Source organism: Vulpes vulpes, unplaced genomic scaffold, assembly GCF_048418805.1.
Source record: "Vulpes vulpes isolate BD-2025 unplaced genomic scaffold, VulVul3 u000000698, whole genome shotgun sequence".
NCBI lineage: Eukaryota > Metazoa > Chordata > Mammalia > Carnivora > Canidae > Vulpes > Vulpes vulpes.
In genome coordinates, this window is record NW_027325792.1 from 759,839 (window position 1) to 782,963 (window position 23,125).

At 37.5% G+C, this 23,125-nt stretch overlaps 2 protein-coding genes across 2 annotated transcripts in view; one reads left to right on the top strand and one right to left on the bottom strand.

The window, feature by feature from the left end:
* The window catches only part of LOC140597372 (uncharacterized), a 340,786-nt gene that overhangs the window by 252,308 nt on the left and 65,353 nt on the right, over positions 1–23,125 (top strand). The window lies entirely within an intron of this gene.
* LOC140597389 (piwi-like protein 1) overlaps positions 1–23,125 on the bottom strand; it is a gene marked incomplete at its 5' end in the record, with an annotated part of 124,338 nt that overhangs the window by 51,371 nt on the left and 49,842 nt on the right. The gene's annotated exons all lie outside the window — the stretch shown is intronic.

Here is a 23,125-nt window from a genome sequence, read left to right on the forward strand (position 1 = left end):
TTTGGACGCTAACAAAAACTCGTTAGCTTCTCCCTGAGCTATTGCTTAAATAATTTCTTTTTTCCCCGTCTCACTCACTCCTTAAGCTTCATTTGGTATAGTGAAGACAGCATAAGCTTTGGAGGCTATCATGCTGGTAACATATGGAAAAGTTATGATTATCTGAGAATCACAGACTTTTAACTATGTACAATACGAGAGTCCCCTTTTCCTCCTTCACGTTTTAAATTCCTTGTTTCCTTCCCATTGTGCTTACATATAAAAATATACTTTGTTCTTCATTCTGCTCCAAAACAATTTCCCAAATGGTATTCTAAACACAAATCTGTGTCAGAATCCTCTTGGGACGCTTGATGAAAATTTCACTTCCGAGGTTTTACTCTAGATCTTACCAAATCAGACACCTTGGATGGTATGGGTACCTGGAAATGTGTGCTTTCATAAGCTTGCTTTGGGAAATGTGCACATGGAAGTTGCATACAACTGATCTAAACCATTATGCTTACGCAGTGGTTTAACAGTCTTGTATTAGGTTCTAGAAACTATTTTCTGAGAAAATCTTAATCATAGCTGGCAGGCTGCCTTCTAAATTTAACATAAGAAAAACTAAAAGTGGGAAATGGAATTAATTGCCCTTCGCAACAGTTCAACCTGGACGGAGATGATTGTGGGAGCACTGCACTCACTTGAATAACTCACCAGAAACCTGTGGCTGACTCTTCCTTTTGTGATTTTTGATCGTCATTCTGGATTCCTTGTATTACATGTTACTAAATACTAATAAATGTATTGCTTATTCATCTTTTCTTTCCCTCCTATATCCTAATTTTAGAAGAAAAATATCGTAATATAGTACAGAAATCATAAAGGACAGGGTTTATGGGTAAGAAGACAATTTTGTCACTCTTCTCTGAAAATTTGAGCATTTAAATGACAATGTGACAATATAATAAATATTTTTATTTCTTTAAATTTGTAAAAGAGTTTCCTGAATATTTCTCACTGCTTGTTTTTTATAGATGAAATAAACTGCTTCATATAGTAGAAGTAAGACAGCATGACATGTGGTTTGTCATTTCAAACCACAAATTCAATTATTGGTGTATGAAAACACATGGGTATGTTGAGTATAGTTCCATAGGATAACTTTTAAAAATTATATCAGAATATTGTGTGTGTCTTCAGTTACATGATTATTTTCTCTAGGAAGATCATAGGGCTTCAAATGAATGAGTGAAACACACTTGGCTAGCAATATTTTAAAATCATTTTTGTTTCAGTTAAAGTCACTGATGCTGACTATGAAAAAAAGAAGTATTACATTTTGACTGTCCAGTTTCCCCTTCTCAGAAACTATGTACAATCAAGGCCATTTTGTATGTGTTTCCTTTGCTATCTTCCCATCTCCATTGGCTTTTCCTGGGAGTTTAAGTGGCTGTCACCCCCCAGCACTGTGCAACACCTCTCTAGGGGCCAGGAATATCCTGGCTTTTCTCATACAACAAAAGGAAATCCTTTGAGGTCTAAAACATTAAGTTTTCCTAAAGTAACTAGAAAAAAAGATAAGAGAGCCCTAACCAGAAGCAGTTGGGTTTATGGAATACAGAACCCTAATTATCAGCTACTACAGACTGGCTAGGCTGTCCCCCCATATGTCATATCGTACTTTCTCCCATCTCTTTTAAGGGAGGAGAAGTTCCACATGTAACTAGCTATCTTTGAAGAAAACAGATGATGTTTTATCCATGTGCAGGATAAAAGAAATCTTTCTTCTTTCTGGAGGGTCAGTGATATATTGTCAAAAGTCTCAGATGTTTCAGCATTTACTCAGAAGTCTCTTTTATTTTTATGTAGAGTAAACAAAACATCATCCTAAAATTCCAGAACTCAAAAAAACTTAGAAATCAGATTATTCCACTATCACATATTATAAATGATAAAATGAAGACCAGAAGGCTATACTTCTAGAAAATCTTACTAGATGGAAACATTCCCCTTATCTGCCTTCACTACTAGCAAACCTCGTATTCTCTCTTTAAGATCTAGTTCAAATTTTCTATCTGTGAGGTAGGACACTTTCATTGACTCCCACAGGCACTTATTATTACCCTGGCCTCTCCTATAACATTTGTTTCATATCCTTCTAATACGATCTATCATCTCTGGTACACCTCTCTGGCTGTGAAACCTTGAGCGAGTTTCATATCTTAATCTCAATTTTACTGCAATAAGCAACAGTCCCTCTCTCGGGGATACTATAAGGATTAAAATAAATAATCATTGTAAAGGATTTAGCACATTTCCTGGTACATCATGCATGCTCAACAAATCTTAGTGTTGTCAGGCTAATTTACGTATCCACATGTCCTTCCCTTTCACTAATTGGGGAGTTCCAAAATGAGCTCTTATTTGGTCAGTAGCCCAGTGACTGGCACTGGGTGGTGCACACTTTACCCTCAAGAAGTCTGCATTGAACATGTTAAAGAATGAATCTTTGTTTTGTTTTGTTTTGTTTTGCTTTTTTTGTTTGTTTTTTTGAAGAATGAATATTCTTACATGCCTGGTCCCTCATAAAATCCTTTCTCTGTCATATATCCTTCAGAATAGGCACAATGCCATTTAATCCCTTAATCAAAATTATTTCCAAAAGTTTAAAATAAAACATAGAATAAGCCAGTGCTTTGGTTATGTGTGTCCTTAGCAAAGTCAGGATTTTCTGTTTTACTTGAGAAATTTCATACCAAGTATAATTAATGTGTCCTTCTATGATTTCTCAAGAAGAAAATGTAGTCCCACCCAAATATATTGGATTTTATCCTTAATTTATATTCAACCTTTTCCTGATGCTGTGATTTGACCTGAAAGTATTGAAGTTATATCTCTATTTCATGCGTGGGCAAATGCTCTAGCCATAGTATTCAAAACAATTTTGCATGGCAAGCTTTTTCTAGAACATTTTACCTGTCATGCTTGAAATTTACATTAGAAGAATAATTGACTTCCTTACTTAATGATATCTTTAAGGAACTATGAAAATTCATGAATAAAATTCTATTTTAGAATAATTTGAAGTAAAGAATCTTACTTTAATGATTCAGTTAATAGATAAACGCATACTTAAATATAATAAAACATGCTGTTATAATTATCAATTTTGAAAATAATCTATGATGTGAAAAAAATCAATATTCACAAGGATAAACATGTTTACTCTGTTACAGACTTACTGTAAAATTATGATGCCGTAGGAAACCCATCTCTATCACAGACTTCTATCTGGGTAGTCATACAGATCCTATGAACACAGGAACCCAATGCTATTAATAAGAGACAGATTAGAGGGATCCCTGGGTGGCGCAGCGGTTTAGCGCCTGCCTTTGGCCCAGCGCGCGATCCTGGAGACTGGGGATTGAGTCCCACGTCGGGCTCCCGGTGCATGGAGCCTGCTTGTGTCTCTGCCTCTCTCTCTGTCTCTGTGTGACTATCATAAATAAATAAAAATTAAAAAAAAAAAAGAGAGACACGTTAGAACCTCTTCAGGTTAGAAACAAACTTCACAAAGATTTTTGTTTGAATTAGGTATTAGTTGATTATAAATGTTATCACTTATAACAGAGGAAACTCAACTTCTTGGCTTCAGAGACTTATCAAAATAAAAAGCCCCCCTTAGCTAAAAATTTTCATATAATACTTTCAGGGATAGTCTACCTTAGGTAAATGCATTTTACAGATTTTAGAGCAGGGGCAAAAAAGCTCATTTTAAAGATCTACACTCAAAAAAGAAAATTAGCATTGCCCCTAAATTATAGATGCTCCTAGCTTGTGATTTCTTCATTGATTCAGATATTATGAAATGGCGTTTTCAAGTTGGCAGAAAGGGTAACGGGAAGGTGGATCTCATTTATGCTGCTTCAAAATATTTAGAGCATTCGTAATTTCTCTCCCCCCCCTTTCTCTCTCTCTCACAAACACACACACACACACACACACAATTATCTCCTATAAGTATAAATATCCAGCACAATAGAAGTATCAACAGAATAATAATTACCGTATCTTTTAAAGTTGCTATATATTTTGGAATAATAATAGGTTTTCCTCAGTCTCCTCAGACTTTCACCATCCTCCAACTTGTTCCATTCATTTTACAATAGTGCAGATTATTGTCCGTTCCAGAGTACTTAGCAAGAATGTTAGGAAACCAGAAGAATTTCTAAGTCAAATTCTTAATGATAACATTGTGGTTTCTTTTAACACTTTACTTATGAGCTAAATGCTCGTGGTCTTACTCTAAGCACACAATGGAGACTTATTGATTTAACTTAAAAATAGATTGACCTCTTTGAATACAGCAAAAGAAATAAAGCACCTCTTACTCTTAAGTTTATTTTGAGATAACAAGGTATTCATAATGACATTATCTTTCTTTGTAGCCCACCAGATTGGAATAAGATGACGTAGTTGAAATGAATTCATATTCTGGAATGCATTCTATTAAATACAGTATATTTGAATTTTGTAATAATTATACATTGAAATAAACTCACTAATCAGTGAATGATTATAACAAGTAACAATACATTTCAAATAAGCATGCTTAGCTTATTTATTTGACTCTGAAATCAAAATTTCGAGACAGACTTCCTTGATTTATGATGGGGTTATATCCTGATTAACCCATCATAAATTAAAAATGTCGTAAGTTGAAACGCACTTGTACACCTAACCTACTGACCACTATAGCTTAGTTTTAGCCCAACTTAAATGTGCCCAGACCACTTACGTTAGTCTATAGTTGGATAAAATCCTTTAATAATGTTGATTGTCTCATGTAATTTATTGAATACTGTACTGAAAGTGAAAGAGATTGGCCATGCGGCATAAGAATGGTTGTCAGTGTGTCAGTTGTTTACTCTTGTGATGGCATTACGGGCCAGGAGCTGTGGCTCACTGCTACTCCCTGGCATTGGGGGAGAGGACTGTGCTACATACTATCAGCCTGGGGAAAGATTCAAATTCAAAATCTGAAGTATGGTTTTTATTCAATGTGTATAGCGTTCACACGATTGCAAGTAGGGTATCATATGCGTATAATGAATTCTGAGATAATTAGGGTTTTAATATTACCATATTCTTCTGTTGCAGACATAAATTATGGTTATTATGGGTAAAAAAAAAGGAGATCTTTGAATGAGAAGCCATTTGATTAAATTCCAAGTTTTTCTGTATTTATTAATCATGACTAATCTGATATGCTGTTCTCAAGATTATAACTAGGGATATGCTGGACAAAAATGGAGTGGGATGGTCTGAAGTAAATGCAAACAATTCTTATGGGCAAAATTTCAGATAGAATGTGTGAGAATACACGTCAGTTTATGATAGTGCAGATAGATATAAGTTATGATATAATTATGCTATTAAATAAATGAAATGAGGCATCAGGGACGACATGCTACAAACACAACTGCAAGGCAATCAGCTGTCCCACCTTCACAAACAGATTTGAGGAATGACAGGAAATTTTTGATTGCCGATGTTTTCAACCTTGCCAAAAAAGGAAGATACAAATGTATAGAAACTTCCTTGCAAGTTAATGAGGAAAAATGGTCCATTTTCATTTCTCTTCTATCAGATTCTCTCGTTTTGAGATGTGGTTTTCTAGAGACGATGATGGTAATGACAGAAGTTTATAGAGCTCTTTCAATTTTCACTTATTCTAGTAAATTCCTCCTTCTATATTGTTCTTACTTGTGCTTATGTTCAACTGCGAAAGGTCATGTGAAGGTTAGAAATTCTTTGCTCAATAAAATAAACTTTTCCTATTTTTCCCCAATTGTTTATTTAAGAATACCAGCCATTGCTACTCCTTTCCATTTGTCACTGCCCTGATCACACTGTAGACTCATTTTATAATCCCAAATACTGTTGAAGTCTGTTGTATAAAAATAGATTTAATCTCAACCCCGTAGAATGCAGAGGTCTCAATGGTTACCATATGTCTTTGCAGTGTCAATTCATACATATATTTACACATATCAACCTAGAACAATTAGCTACAATTGGGTTGCTAGATCATTGGCTTGAATGAATCCCTGGAATGTCTAGTATTTAATCTTTCTTCCCCACTTCTAATTTGGTTTTTATCTAAAGTAATAACTCCAAATCCATACTCTGAGTAGAAGAAAGTAAAACAATACATTCTCAATCCCAAAAGCAGTTATTGATTCTTTTTTAAAAAATATTTTATTTAGGGGATCCCTGGGTGGATCAGCGGTTTGGCACCTGCCTTTGGCCAGGGCGCGATCCTGGAGTCCCGGGATCGAGTCCCGCGTCGGGCGCCCGGCATGGAACCTGCTTCTCCCTCTGCCTGTGTCTCTGCCTCTCTCTCTCTCTGTTTTTCATAAATAAATAAATAAAATGTTTTTTAAAAGATTTATTTATTTATTTATTTATTTATTCAACTACTGAGCCACCCACGCATCCTGAGTTATTGATTCTTTTACTAGCGCCTGTCTCCCAATTTCATCTTGACCAACTCAGTTGTGAATGTTTTTGCTATATAATCAATTGCTCTAATCTAGGACTCATGTTTGTTGTCTCTTTTTCTCTCACCCTCTACATTCAATCAGTTATTAAGTCCTTTTGATTCTGCCTCCAATAGATTGCAAATCCATGTCAGTGATCCCATCCTGGTCTAGGACATCATATCTTTCTCTCTTGGAAATCTTCAAGTGTCTCCTCCTAAATGCTCTTTCCACTTCTAGTCTTACTTCCCACTAATTCATTCTCCATAAAGCACTTATCTTAAAACATAAATGCAATTACCACACACTTTTGCTTAAAAGCATCCAGTGGCTTCCAATGGCATTTACAATGAAATCCAATACACTTGTTATGGACTACAAAGCTTACTTCATTTCAAGCCCCTCTCCTTTTTACGTACTATGCTCCTGCTACACTAACATTCTTTTATTTCTTTGGACATTCCAAGCTCCTCCTTAATTCAGAATCTAGAAGTCCCATTATACTGTCTTTCTATCTCCATTTCTTCATGTAGTGAGCTCATCTTTCATGAGTTTACTTTCATGAGTAAAGTTATTAATTATCAATTTCTGTATTCATTATTCTACATTTGAGAATATTTTCCTTCATGACATTTATCAAAGGTGAGATTTATTTTGCACGTTTAATTCTTTTTCCCCCATTAAACTGTGAAATAAGTAAGATAAAAACTTTGTCAGCTCTGCCATTGTGAGATAAGTTAGACATTTTCTCAGCACAGAGTGAATTCTTCCTAAATTTGTTAATGGAAAGAAGGAAAGAGAGAGAAAAGAAAGGATGGAGAGAGAGATGGTTGGAAAAGGAATGTGTTTGAGAAACAAATGTTTGATTTAGCAAAAGAAACCCGGTAATCTGTCTAGCTCACATACAATTGTTTTTCTAGATAGCAAAAATTTACAGGGTATCTGCTACTGCCAGATGTTGTGCCAGGAACTAGAAAATATTTCTGTTTTTCATAGGGGAACTCTAACGTTACTTTAGGAGTTCAGTGAAATAAATATACCATTGAATAGGTCAACAGAAATAAAAGAAAAAATAGACTATTTCGTGTGTCCAATCATTTTATCCTGAAGTTCATTCTTCATTTATGTACCAAAGATTTTTTGTTATATATTTTTTCAGACTTTATCTCTTTTTGGTCTTTTTAAAGGGTGTTCGTGCTCTCAGATTATAATTTTATTGTATTATTCAATCTTTTAATTTTGAGTTCAGACTATGCATAATAAAACAATGTACATGTGTATAATTCTTTAGTTTATACCACTTTCCTTCATGTAGCATGTTAATTACACGTCTTTGAACTCTTTTGCCCCCAAGCGCTGAAATCTCTGTGAAAATCAAGTCAAGTGCCAGTATTTAACTGGCATCAATTACTTGTATCTGTGATATGTCTCTACCGCATTGTTCCCTTTAACTATCATTTACCTTCAGGGATGGCTTCATAAATCAAATCCTGAAGTATTTGTGTAAACCATGCTGTATTTCACAGGTAAACATTAATAAACTTGTTATTTAACTATTTGAAATGGCTAGTGGAGGATCAAACCTATCAATGCTACATACAGTCTTTGTACCAATCATCAAGATACCTTTCTGGTTTCACCACTGCTCCCCCTGCTCTAATTACCCCACATAGATCAGTAACTTAGTAAAAGTAAAAATCACCTAATTAGCTTTTAATTAGCACACACTCCATATTTCATCATCTTTGGCTATCTAAAATAGACAAGCAGATCTAAAAGAAGAAAAAAACAGCTCTTTTTTTTTTTTTAAAAAAAACAGATACAAACACCACACTCTCCAAATATATGAAAGTAAATAAAATACAATTTTTAGCCTTAAGGATTTTAACCAATAAGCCCTATATTTTTCTCATCAGATTTTTCACTATTATAAAGATTTTTAAATGATTGCTAATTATTAAAAACAACCTATTATATATATGGTTTCTTTCATACTTTCATTGCTTAGGAGTTACTCCAAAGTTAATGATGGCTTGTATTATGGACCCAGAGATTTTTTTTTTAAATGGTCAAAATTGGGTACGTGAATATGAAATTATCGAACTTTCCATTTTAAGTGATTATCCAATTATGTCTCATTACGTTTCTTAAGTATTTCAACTATTCTGGAGACAGTTGAAGGTATTTAAATCAAGATGAATACTTCTTCACATGCAATTCAAACCATGCACAATAGAACAAAACAGTCTGTGGCAAGCATATACACATTTGCATAATTGACTCCGAATCTTAAGGAAGACTTAATACTGATTTTTACACTATTATTCCTATCAAGCACAAAACAGGTATGCGATGAACTTCCGTGTCATGGAAAACTTTATACATATACATGTCTATACATAAATCTCAAGGCAAATAAAATCTCAATGTAGTACATAATATTCTGTAGTTAATCCTTTAGACTATATTTATCATGGCTGTTATGTGTTTATGCAATTTATGAAATGTGATATTTTGGAGACAACTAAGTACATTTTATTAATTTTATTTGAATGCTAAGACTAAATTCTGAGTTTTTTTTAATGATTCTGTAGATTATTTATTTTGCAGGCTTCACTTAATATATGCTGGAAATAAATTATCATAGTACATTAAGAGTTAAAGTCAAATTTTGATCTTTATGTTGCTGAATGTTCATTTCAAAATTGTAACTGATGGAGGGGAGGGGCAAGAAGGCGGAAGAGTAGGGTCCCCAAATCACCTGTCCCCACCAAATTACCTAGATAACCTTCAAATCATCCTGAAAATCGACGAATTCGGCCTGAGATTTAAAGAGAGACCAGCGGAAACGCTACAGTGAGAAGAGTTCGCGCTTCCATCAAGGTAGGAAGACCGGGGGGGGGGGGGGGGGGGAAGAAATAAAGAAGCAAAAGGCCTCCAAGGGGGAGGGGCCCCGCGAGGAGCTGGGCAGGAGAGCCCCGTCCTGGAGGAGCAGGAGCTGCACCAACCTTCCCGGGCGGAAAGGGGCTCGCAGGGAGTTAGAGCAGGACCCAGGAGGGCGGGGATGCCCTCGGGCTCCCTGGGACACTAACAGGCACCTGCGCCCCGGGAGAGTGCCCCGAGCTCCCTAAGACGGCAGCTCGCACAGCGGGACCCGGAGCAGCTCGGAGGGGCTCGGGCGGCGGCTCCGCGGAGGGGGCTGCGGGGCGGGAGCGAATCCAACAGCGCAGGCCCCGGAGCACAGGGCAACGGGACACAGCCCAGGATACGGCCTCCCCCGGGACAGGCAGAGACCCAGACGGCCCAGGACAGCAAGGACGCTCCTGCCCAGAGCTGAGCAGATCAGCGGCCCCGCCCCGGAGCCTCCAGGCCCTGCAGACGGAGAGCCCCGGAGCTACTGCGGGGGCTGAATCCCGGTTCCCAGAGCTGCCGCCCCACTGTGGCTGTTCCTCCTGGGGCCTCACGGGGTAAACAGCCCCCACTGAGCCCTGCACCAGGCGGGGGGCAGAGCAGCTCCCCCAAGTGCTAACACTTGAGAATCAGCACAGCAGGCCCCTCCCCCAGAAGACCAGCAACACGGACCAGTTCCAGGGGAAGTCAAGGGACTTAAAGTGTACAGAATCAGAAGATACTCCCCCGAGTTTGTTTTTTTTTTTCTTTCTGATTTCTGATTGCTTCCCCCACCCCCCCTTTTTTTCCACCTTTCTTTTTCTTTCTCTTTTTCTTCTCTTTTTTCCTTTTTTTCTTCTTTCTTTTTCTCTTTTCTTTCCTTCTCTCTCTCTCTTTTTCTCCTTTTCCCAATACAACTTGTTTTTGGCCACTCTGCACTGGGCAAAATGACTAGAAGGAAAACCTCACCTCAAAAGAAAGAATCAGAAACAGTTCTCTCTCCCACAGAGTTACAAAATCTGGATTACAATTCAATGTCAGAAAGCCAATTCAGAAGCACTATTATACAGCTACTGGTGGCTCTAGAAAAAAGCATAAAGGACTCAAGAGACTTCATGACTGCAGAATTTAGATCCAATCAGGCAGAAATTAAAAATCAATTGAATGAGATGCAATCCAAGCTAGAAGTCCTAACGACGAGGCTTAACGAGGTGGAAGAACGAGTGAGTGACATAGAAGACAAGTTGATGGCAAAGTGGGAAACTGAGGAAAAAAGAGACAATTAAAAGACCATGAAGACAGATTAAGGGAAATAAACGACAGCCTGAGGAAGAAAAACCTACGTTTAATTGGGGTTCCCGAGGGCACTGAAAGGGCCAGAGGGCCAGAATATGTATTTGAACAAATCCTAGCTGAAAACTTTCCTAATCTGGGTAGGGAAACAGGCATTCAGATCCAGGAAATAGAGAGATCCCCCCCTAAAATCAATAAAAACCGTTCAACACCTCGACATTTAATAGTGAAGCTTGCAAATTACAAAGATAAAGAGAAGATCCTTAAAGCAGCAAGAGACAAAAAATCCCTGACTTTTATGGGGAGGAGTATGAGGGTAACAGCAGACCTCTCCACAGAGACCTGGCAGGCCAGAAAGGGCTGGCAGGATATATTCAGGGTCCTAAATGAGAAGAACATGCAACCAAGAATACTTTATCCAGCAAGGCTCTCATTCAAAATGGAAGGAGAGATAAAGAGCTTCCAAGACAGGCAGGAACTGAAAGAATATGTGACCTCCAAACCAGCTCTGCAAGAAATTTTAAGGGGTACTCTTAAAATTCCCCTTTAAGAAGAAGTCCAGTGGAACAATCCACAGAAACAAGGACTGAATAGATATCATGATGACACTAAACTCATATCTGTCAATAGTAACTCTGAACGTGAACGGGCTTAATGACCCCATCAAAAGGCGCACGGTTTCAGACTGGATAAAAAAGTAGGACCCATCTATTTGCTGTCTACAAGAGACTCATTTTAGACAGAAGGACACCTACAACCTGAAAATAAAAGGTTGGAGAACCATTTACCATTCAAATGGTCCTCAAAGGAAAGCAGGGGTAGCCATCCTTATATCAGATAAACTAAAATTTACCCCGAAGACTGTAGTGAGAGATGAAGAGGGACACTATATCATACTCAAAGGATCTATCCAACAAGAGGACTTAACAATCCTCAACATATATGCCCCGAATGTGGGAGCTGCCAAATATTTAAACCGATTAATAACCAAAGTGAAGAAATACTTAGATAATAATACACTTATACTTGGTGACTTCAATCTAGCTCTTTCTACCCTCGATAGGTCTTCTAAGCACAACATCTCCAAAGAAATGAGAGCTTTAAATGATACCCTGGACCAGATGGATTTCACACATATCTACAGAACTTTACATCCAAACTCAACTGAATACACATTCTTCTCAAGTGCACAAGGAACTTTCTCCAGAATAGGCCACATACTGGGTCACAAATCGGGTCTGAACCGATACCAAAAGACTGGGATCGTCCCCTGCATATTCTCAGACCATAATGCCTTGAAATTAGAACTAAATCACAACAAGAAGTTTGGAAGGACCTCAAACACGTGGAGGTTAAGGACCATCCTGCTAAAAGATGAAAGGGTCAACCAGGAAATTAAGGAAGAATTAAAAATATTCATGGAAACTAATGACAATAAAGATACAACCGTTCAAAATCTTTGGGATGCAGCAAAAGCAGTCCTGAGGGGGAAATACATTGCAATACAAGCATCCATTCAAAAACTGGAAAGAACTCAAATACAAAAGCGAACCTTGCACATAAAGGAGCTAGAGAAAAAACAGCAAATGGACCCTACGCCCAGCAGAAGAAGAGAGTTAATTAAAATTCGAGCAGAACTAAATGAAATCGAGACCAGAAGAACTGTGGAACAGATCAACAGAACCAGGAGTTGGTTCTTTGAAAGAATTAATAAGATAGATAAACCATTAGCCAGCCTTATTAAAAAGAAGAGAGAGAAGACTCAAATTAATACAATCATGAATGAGAAAGGAGAGATCACTACCAACATCAAGGAAATACAAACGATTTTAAAAACATATTATGAACAGCTCTACGCCAATCAATTAGGCAATCTAGAAGAAATGGACGCATTCCTAGAAAGCCACAAACTACCAAAACTGGAACAGGAAGAAATAGAAAACCTGAACAGGCCAATAACCAGGGAGGAAATTGAAGCAGTCATCAAAAACCGCCCAAGACACAAGAGTCCAGGGCCAGATGGCTTCCCAGGGGAATTCTATCAAACGTTTAAAGAAGAAATCATACCTATTCTACTAAAGCTGTTTGGAAAGATTGAAAGAGATGGAGTACTTCCAAATTCGTTCTATGAGGCCAGCATCAGCTTAATTCCAAAACCAGACAAAGACCCCACCAAAAAGGAGAATTACAGACCAATATCCCTGATGAACATGGATGCAAAAATTCTCAACAAGATACTAGCCAATAGGATCCAACAACACATTAAGAAAATTATTCACCATGACCAAGTAGGATTTATCCCCGGGACACAAGGCTGGTTCAACACTTGTAAAACAATCAATGTGATTCATCATATCAGCAAGAGAAAAACCAAGAACCATATGATCCTCTTATTAGATGCAGAGAAAGCATTTGACAAAATACAGCATCCATTCCTGATCAAAACTCTTCAGAGTGTAGGGATAGAGGGAACTAACCTCGACATCTTAAAAGCCTCTACGAAAAGCCCACAGCAAATATCATTCTCAATGGGGAAGCACTGGGAGCCTTTCCCCTAAGATCAGGAACAAGACAGGGATGTCCACTCTCACCACTGCTATTCAACATAGTATTGGAAGTCCTCGCCTCAGCAATCAGACAACAAAAAGACATTAAAGGCATTCAAATTGGCAAAGAAGAAGTCAAACTCTCCCTCTTCACCGATGACATGATACTCTACCTAGAAAACCCAAAAGCCTCCACCCCAAGATTGCTAGAACTCATATAGCAATTTGGTAGCATGGCAGGATACAAAATCAATGCCCAGAAATCAATGGCATTTCTATACACTAACAATGAGACTGAAGAAAGAGAAATTAAGGAGTCAATCCCATTTACAATTGCACCCAAAAGCATAAGATACCTAGGAATAAACCTAATCAAAGAGGTAAAGGATCTATACCCTAAAAACGATAGAACACTTCTGAAAGAAATTGAGGAAGACACAAAGAGATGGAAAAATATTCCATGCTCATGAATTGGCAGAATTAATATTGTGAAAATGTCAATGCTACCCAGGGTAATTTACACGTTTAATGCAATCCCTATCAAAATACCATGGACTTTCTTCAGAGAGTTAGAACAAATTATTTTAAGATTTGTGTGGAATCAGAAAAGACCCCGAATAGCCAGGGGAATTTTAAAAAAGAAAACCATAGCTGGGGGCATCACAATGCCAGATTTCAGGTTGTACTACAAAGCTGTGGTCATCAAGACAGTGTGGTAGTGGCACAAAAACAGACACATAGATCAATGGAACAGAATAGAGAACCCAGAAGTGGACCCTGAACTTTATGGTCAACTAATATTTGATAAAGGAGGAAAGACTATCCATTGGAAGAAAGACAGTCTCTTCAATAAATGGTGCTGGGAAAATTGGACATCCGCATGCAGAAGAATGAAACTAGACCACTCTCTTTCACCATACACAAAGATAAACTCAAAATGGATGAGAGATCTAAATGTGAGACAAGAGTCCATCAAAATCCTAGAGGAGAACACAGGCAACACCCTTTTTGAACTTGGCCACAGTAACTTCTTGCAAGATCCATCCACAAAGGCAAAAGAAACAAAAGCAAAAATGAACTATTGGGACTTCATCAAGATAAGAAGCTTTTGCACAGCAAAGGATACAGTCAACAAAACTAAAAGACAACCTACAGAATGGGAGAAGATATTTGCAAACGACCGCTCAAAGGGCTAGTTTCCAAAATCTATAAAGAACTTATTAAACTCAACACCAAAGAAACAAACAATCCAATCATGAAATGGGCAAAAGACATGAAGAGAAATCTCAGAGGAAGACATGGACATGGCCAACATACACATGAGAAAATGCTCTGCATCACTTGCCATCAGGGAAATACAAATCAAAACCACAATGAGATACCACCTCACACCAGTGAGAATGGGGAAAATTAACAAGGCAGGAAACCACAAATGTTGGAGAGGATGCGGACAAAGGGGAACCCTCTTACACTGTTGGTGGGAATGTGAACTGGTGCAGCCACTCTGGAAAACTGTGTGGAGGTTCCTCAAAGAGTTAAAAATAGACCTGCCCTACGACCCAGCAATTGCACTGTTGGGGATTTACCCCAAAGATTCAGATCCAATGAAACGCCGGGACACCTGCACCCCGATGTTTCTAGCAGCAATGTCCACAATAGCCAAACTGTGGAAGGAGCCTCGGTGTCCATTGGAAGATGAATGGATAAAGTAGATGTGGTTTATGTATACAATGGGATATTACTCAGCCATAAGAAACGACAAATACGCACCATTTGCTTCAACGTGGATGGAACTGGAGGGTATTATGCTGAGTGAAGTAAGTCAATCGGAGAAGGACAAACAGTGTATGTTCTCATTCATTTGGGGAATATAAATAATAGTGAAAGGGAATATAAGGGAAGGGAGAAGAAATGTGTGGGAAATATCAGAAAGGGAGACAGAACATAAAGACTCCTAACTCTGGGAAATGAACTAGGGTTGGTGGAGGGGGAGGAGGGCGGGGGGTGGGGGTGAATGGGTGACGGGCACTGAGGGGGACACTTGACGGGATAAGCACTGGGTGTTATTCTGTATGTTGGTAAATTGAACACCAGTAAAAAATAAATTTATTTAAAAAAAGAAATATAAAAGACAATCTGCCCTCAATTTAAAATGTCTTTCAGAAGTACAAATTATATGTATGATTTTATTTACAAATCACACAAGTAAGTATATAAACTTTATCATTAATAAAATTGGGGTCTCTTGTTTTGGCAAGACTATTCCACGATGAAGAAACTGGATGGGTCAGAGAAAGAAGGCTTTGAGACTGAGAAAGATGTAATGAGCAGGAATGAAGATACATTGGCTTGTGTCAAAGAAACTGTAGGTGGGAAACTCCCAGTGTCTGAGAAACTAAGGGAAATAATAAGAGAGAGGAAATAGGCCCTTAAACATCTCTGTAACTCTAACATGGAGAGGGGAGGAAAACGAGGAGAATCAAAATCATAGTTAAAAGCAAAGAAGTGGACAAAGGCAAACACATGTAACCACCCCCATTGCAGGTTTCCAGCCTATTAGAGTAAGAAATGAAAAAAACCATAACTTTAAAGAAAACTATAAATGCTATCACTAGTTGATAATGGCATATTAATTGTACTGATTTAACAATATTTTGTATTGTTTGACCTGATAATTACAGAAATGTGCATCCTTAAAGAATTACTGAAAAACAAAAATACTGTAGAGGTGCAAAAATTAACGTGTAAAGAATCTTATAAAACTAGAGAAATTCAACAGTACAGAAAGTCAAGAAACAGGAAAAATGAAAAGATCAATGATCTGTGAAAAATAGAAAATAGAATGATGTGTCATAGATGGTAATGGAGAAAGTAGTTTCAGTTCAGTAGTAAAAGTGGACAGGAAGAGGCATGTGGAAAGGAATAGATCGGAAGATAAAGAGATATGTGAAAAAATTGGCAGCAAAATAGGGAAATTTCAGAATGTTAAATAGAATATAATGTGCCAAATACTGGGGATCCCTGGGTGGCTCGGTGGTTTAGTGCCTGCCTTTGGCCCAGGGCGCGATCCTGGGGTCCTGGGATCGAGTCCTGCGTGAGGCTTCCGGCATGGATCCTGCTTCTCCCTCTTCCTGTGTCTCTGCCTCTCTCTCTCTCTCTCTCTCTCTCTCTCTGTCTCTCTATGTCTATCATGGGTGGCTCAGCAGTTTAGTGCCTGCCTATTTATCATGAATAAATAAATTAATAAATCTTTAAAAAAAATATGCCAAATACTAAATTTGCAGTGTTGATAAAAGATTGTTCTAATTTTCCTTGTTAGCATAACTAATAATTTTGATCTTTATATTTTAATCTTGTTCTAATTTTCCTTGTTAGCATAACTAATATTTTTAATCTATTGATTCTTATATCTTTTTCTTTTTTAAGAAAGATTTATTTATTTGACAGAGAGAGTGCATATGAACAGGAGGACACGCAGAGCAGGGGGGTGGGGGGGGAGAGAGAGAGAGAGAGAGAGAGAGAGAGAGAGAGAGAGAGAGAGAGGGAATTTCCAGCGGACTCTCTGAGGAGAGAGGCAGGGCTTGGTTAAGATCTCTGAGACAGAGACCCTGACCCAAGCTGAAATCAAGAGCTGGTCACTTAACCGATTGAGTCACTCAGGAACCCCTGTCAGCATCTGATATATATTTTTTTATTAAAGATTTTATTTATTCATTCATGAGAGACAGAGAGAGAGAGAGAGAGGGAGAGAGAGAGAGAGAGAGGCAAAGACACAGGCAGAGGGAGAAGCAGGCTCCACGCCGGAGTCTGATGTGGGACTCGATCCTGGGACTCCCCGAACATGCCCTGGGCCAAAGGCAGGCACTAAACTGCTGAGCCACCCAGGGATCCCATCATCTTATATTTTACACCATCCCTCCTATTCATATAAAGTTTGTGCACAAAAGCCATGTATCAAGATTAAAGATATTTTTCCTGAAAATGATTATATACTCAGAACTTCAGGATTTTACTGTTCTAAGAAAATCTCAATTAACTTCCTTAGAAATCAGATTTTACAGAAGCGTATTTTGTTGCTTTATAATTCATTTTTGAATTAAATCCACTCCAAGTTTTCTATATTTGCTTACCAAATTAGAAACCATTTAAATATAGAATATGGTTTGCTACAATAGTAATGATACCTGAACTTAGTCTGGGATGTATTTTTTCTTTTTCTTTCTTTTTAAAGATTTTATTTATTCATGAGACACACACACACACACACACACACACACACACAGAGGCAGAGACACAGGCAGAGGGAGAAGCAGGCTGTATGCAGGAAGCCCAATATGGGACTTGATCCTGGGACTCCAGGTTCATGCCCTGGGCTGAAGGCAGGCGCTAAACACTGAGCCACCCAAGGAACCCTGGGATGTATTTTTTCATATAGATTTGTTCACAATCTATAACAATCTGGTATTCTACAGAGTTCTGAGTACAGAAATATTTTTGAGTTAAATACTGAATGTAGCATAGCAATATTTACTCAAATTATAAATTGGAAGAGTTGGTTAAGATATTCTAAATTTGAGAATTTGTCTTAAAATTAGCATATATACATTTTTTTCTGTAATAACCAGTACAAATTATAGTGTTGTTCTCTTGTATTCAAAAACTAGAGTGTGAGATTCTTTGTTAAATTATCTCTGTATACGTAACACTGTAATTCTTCTTGGCATTTTTATGCAAACAATATAAAAAAAGTTTTCATTTTAAAATGTGTCTAAAAATTATTTGATACTCTTCCCTTCAAAAGTGGAGCTCAGGGGCACCTGGGGGCTCAGTTGTTTATGTGTTTGCCTTCGGTTCAGATCATGATCCTGGGGTCCTGGGATGGAGCCCTGAGTTGGGCTCCTGTTCAGCGGGGAGAGTCTGTTTCTCTCTTCCTCTGACCTCCCCCTGCCCCTGCTCATGCTGGTGATCTCTCTCTCTCTCTCAAATAAATAAAATCTTAAAAAAAAAAAGTAGAGCTTAATATCCCCCTCCTTGAGTATTCTGTCCAATTGCTGATTGTCCTGAATAGTCCAGGGTATGATAAGCAACAGAGAAAAGGAGAAAGAAAAAAATGGCATTCTGGCACATATGCAGGATTTCAGCTCCACTTGGCTTAGGTGAACAGATGACTGTTCGGGCGTATGCCCCCAAACTCCCCCACTCTGCCCTCAATATCAAGAGCCTCACAACTAAGGCCCGTGCTTTGATCACAGCACAGACATGCAAAAATAGGAGTGGAAAGGTTATCAAGTAAGAAACGGCTCTCTCTTCTTCTGGTGGATGCAGTGGTATCTTAGCACTGGACTGAAGCCCTCCTTCATCCTGTTAGACTGGATCTCTTGTGCAATATGCACCCTGAACTACCATAAATGTAGGAAAAATCAAAGGGAAAATGAGTGAGGGCAATATGAGAGGGAGGAGAGGAAGGAGAGGAGGTGGAAGCCTGTCCTTTACTACTTTTTTATATTCTGAATTCATTATAAATAGAAACTACTGCTTCCCTTCAAACTCCTAACTCCAAATGTGGTTTCTTGCCTTTCTTGAGACTATATTTTGTTTTAAAAAGTCATTTTTAAATAAAATTATTAAAAAGTAAAAGTTTTCATGGTAGAAGAGTATGGAAAGCAATAAGGAGTTTTTTTAGAGGTAAATACAAATCTTTTGTTTAACTCCTTCCCAGACCTTTTTAAACTTCTATTAAAAGAAGTCTTTTATTTTTTTTTGTTACAAGCTCTGTACAAATTTGTATCCTATTTAAAATGTATTCATAGTATTTCCTTCCTTCCTTCCTTCCTTCCTTCCTTCCTTCCTTCCTTCCTTCCTTCCTTCCTTCCCTACATTATTGGTAAACATAATGTGAATGCTTCCCCTATCACTTACTCTGCATTTCAATGACTCGGTGTGTCTCATAGTGGCTTATTAGACAGAAATTTGCACAGGGGTGCACCATGGGTTTGAATCCTGGCTTCATCACTACTCAGGTGTGTCATTTTGACAAATGATCCAAGCTTTAGTATTTTTTTTTTTATCTAAAGTGCCCCCTAGCCCAAAATTTAGCTCCCCACAATTCTTAGTTCCTAATCCCGCCAAACTGGAATCTTTTGAGCTGAAAAATGAGAATAAAATTATACTACTATTGGAATGATAGCAGCACTAGATATGCATGACAAGTGTTTTCATCTCTAAGGAACAATGTATTTAATTCCATGATAGCTAGGTCTTAAAGATATTATTTAGCACCTCTACACCTCCATATAATTAATATTAATATAATATAGCAATATATAAATCATTACATTATTATTAATACATTAATAATTAAATAATTCTATACAATATATTAATACATTGATTTATCATTCATCAGTTTATTCTATTAATGTGAGTAGCATTACACTTTTAGAATCCTATAAGAGGTAACATTCTCTGGGTGTTATGTGTCAGGTACAATACTGAACAGTGCCCTTGTATTGTCTCACTGACAATATGATAAAGTAGGAGCTCACGTGATGCCCATATACAAGGGCACTCACACTTTTCGTAAATGTTGGAGCTGTGACTTTAACTGATACTAATTTAAACCTAAAGTCCATGTCATTAACCATGATGCATCATGCCCTAGTGGGCTTCTCCAAGGCCACCAGAACAGTCCTGAGCTTTCCTGGGCCAAGTTTTGATACAGTTCTCCCTCCAATATCTACGGTATCCCCTTCTAGAACTTGTTACTATAGACTGGGTCTCCTCACTTTCTCCTTCAGTTATCTCAATCTCTTCTTCTTATATTCTCTCTCCCTCTTTTTTTAAAAGATTTTATTTATTCATTTGAGAGAGAGATAGCAACAGAGAGCATAAATGGGGAGAAGAGCGAGAAGCAGGCTCTCCTCTGAGCATGGAGCCCAAGGAAGGGCTGATCATGACCTGAGCTGAAGGCAGACACTTAACTGACTGAGCCACCCAGGCACCTCTCTTCTTCTTCTATTCTTATCTTTATTTCTCTGCACTTCATTCTGAGTGATTTCATCAAATTCATTATCTAGTTTACTATTTTTCTCTTTGTTTTTCTCTGTTTTAATCCATATTTCTGAAGTTCCAGTTATTATTATCAGCATTTCAGACCTTCTGTAAAATCAGCACATTTCTCTACATAGCAATAAGTTAGAAAATATAGCCAAATATATGCTACCATTCACAAGAAAGAAAATGCTACAAAATATATAGTTGTTAAGTGCAGAATATTTACAGATTTTATGTAGCAAATTGTGAAACCCAATGAAGGGATATTAAAGAAGACCTGAAGAAATGGAGAGATATATTCTATTAATAAAATTGTTTAACATTGTTAATATCTCAATTGCTGTGTTCTTATGTGTGTGACATACAGACTAATCCAACAAAAAAAAAATGGTATCACAGCAGTACGAGAAAACACAGGAACAAGGGGACTTGCTGGTTTATAGCACAAATTATTTAAGAAGATAATAATGAAATTTAGGATAAAACTGAATAATGGTAAGAAGGAGTATAATTGACAAGTTTAGGTAAAAGAACAACAACAACAACAAAACTTACACCCCAGTATGTTCTTTATCTAGACAAACACAATAAATTCTCATTCTCTGTGGCAGGTGACTCATAGATCTCATTCATTCATCCATTCATTCACGCATAGTTTGCCAGACGGCCTGGGTTTTAAGGAGTAGTCATATCACGGAGAATAAATATTCTAATCTTGCACACGGGTGTGTGAACAGAGTCGTTTATTTCAGTGTGAGAAGTATCTAACAGAACCTGTGTCATTGTAGAGGAAGGAGCTATGAACATAGTTTTGACATCTGCCTGCTTCCTCCTATCCAACAACCAAGAGGCCCTCCCTACAAAGAGTATCAACTGTTTGATGAGCTCCCTTTATTCTTTCTTCCCCACTTATCCTCAGGCTGAATCTCACAAGACTTGGCGAGTATTCTACAACAATTATATAGAACTGTTCATCCTTCTGTTTTCATTCACTGGCTGATAACTCAGCTATATAAAAAATTTCCTTTGTACTAAAATGTAATGAATAGTCCCTAAGTGTAAGAACATGTTTTCCTTCCTCACAAAATCTAAATTATCTTCCCACATTTTATCAGTCTGTCTTCTCAGTAGTAGCTGTGATAAAGATATATTGGCTAGCGATGCCATAGACTTTTTTTCTACTTGTACATTTTATGATACATTTGGTTATTAAGGTGACTTTTTAAGTTCATGGTTTCATCTTACCATTGGTAATGAAACCTGGATATTCTATTTGAAGAATGGCCCAAAAATATGAGAGTAAGGACACAATGCTGGAAAACAAAATAAAATAATGAAAACCAATCAACAAATCAAAGAAACATCATCTGAGGTACCTCAGATATCATCCGAGGTAAATACACTGGGGAAAAATGTCTAATTGTGTGTGTGTGGGGGGGTGTCAGTATGGGTGTAATTCTGAATTTAATAATTTACTTGCTATAATAATATTTGAATTACCATTATTTTTGATAAAATTTTTCTGGTCATTAAGACATTGTAAACTATCAACTTACCCTTAAAGAAACTTTCAGTCAAAACTGACACTTAATATGGACATTTGATAATCCTATAAGAAGTGGTGGCTTTGGCCTCCACATTCTATGGCTAATTCAGGGAACAATCTGTGCAGTCATATAAGTGATAGATGGTTATTATAAGATTATATATTTGCTATTTCATCCTAAAAACACTACAACAACATGCATGGTCTATTACTTTTAAAAGGATGAAGTTAGGGATATGCAGATCAACAATTCAATAAAAGGTTCTTGAATTCAAATTTGAGGCTTATATTCTTAATACGACATATACAGTCACTATAAATCTATTTATTGGTTCAGGAAATAATGAGGGACTGTTTTGTGTCAGAAACTGTTCTAGGTGAACTGTTGACCATAATAGACAAAGGTCATTGCCCTGGTGGAAGCTGCATTCTGGAAAGTGGAACAGGCAATGGACACTCAATGCATGAGTAAATTACATCATGTGTCGTCAGATGGTGAAAATGCTAGGGAAAACAAACAGTGGAGGGTAATTGGGGTTTGAAATCCTTGGGGGTAAGCATGAAGATTGCAGGGAGTAAATAATTGTAGGATCTTGGGTCATCATAAATCTGTGGGTTCTATATTTCATACTACTGCATACATAAAAGGGATTTTAATTGATTTGAGGATTGGAGGATTAGTGTGTATGCATATGTAGTTCTTCTTCTGAGAAGATGATCTATTATTTTCATCACACTCTTAAAGAGATCATGTTCCTAAACAAAAAATTCTGACATTCTCAGTATTATGTGTTTTCACAAAACTAGATAACATAGATATCTATAATTAGATAACTAGATAACACTTCTTTCCTATTATCTTTGCGTTTATTAAAAATAATTGTGAGAGATAGACTTTTTGGAAAAGACTGTTGTTATTACACATGTTGATATTGACTTTTATTCTGAACACTGAAAAAATAAAGTTAATGATATAAATAATTCTGGTCTCTTCTTTAATTGCAGTCCTTTTGGGGATCCCTGGGTGGCTCAGCGGTTTAGCGCCTGCTTTTGGCCCAGGGTGTGATCCTGGAGTCCCGGGATCGAGTCCCCCGTCGGGCTTCCGGCATGGAGCCTGCTTCTCCCTCTGCCTGTGTCTCTGCCTCTCTCTCTCTCTCTCTATGTCCATCATGAATAAATAAATCAATAAGTAGCTCTTTTTTTAAAAGATTTTATTTATTTATTCATGAGAACACACAGAGAGGATTGAGAGAGAGAGAGGCAGAGACACA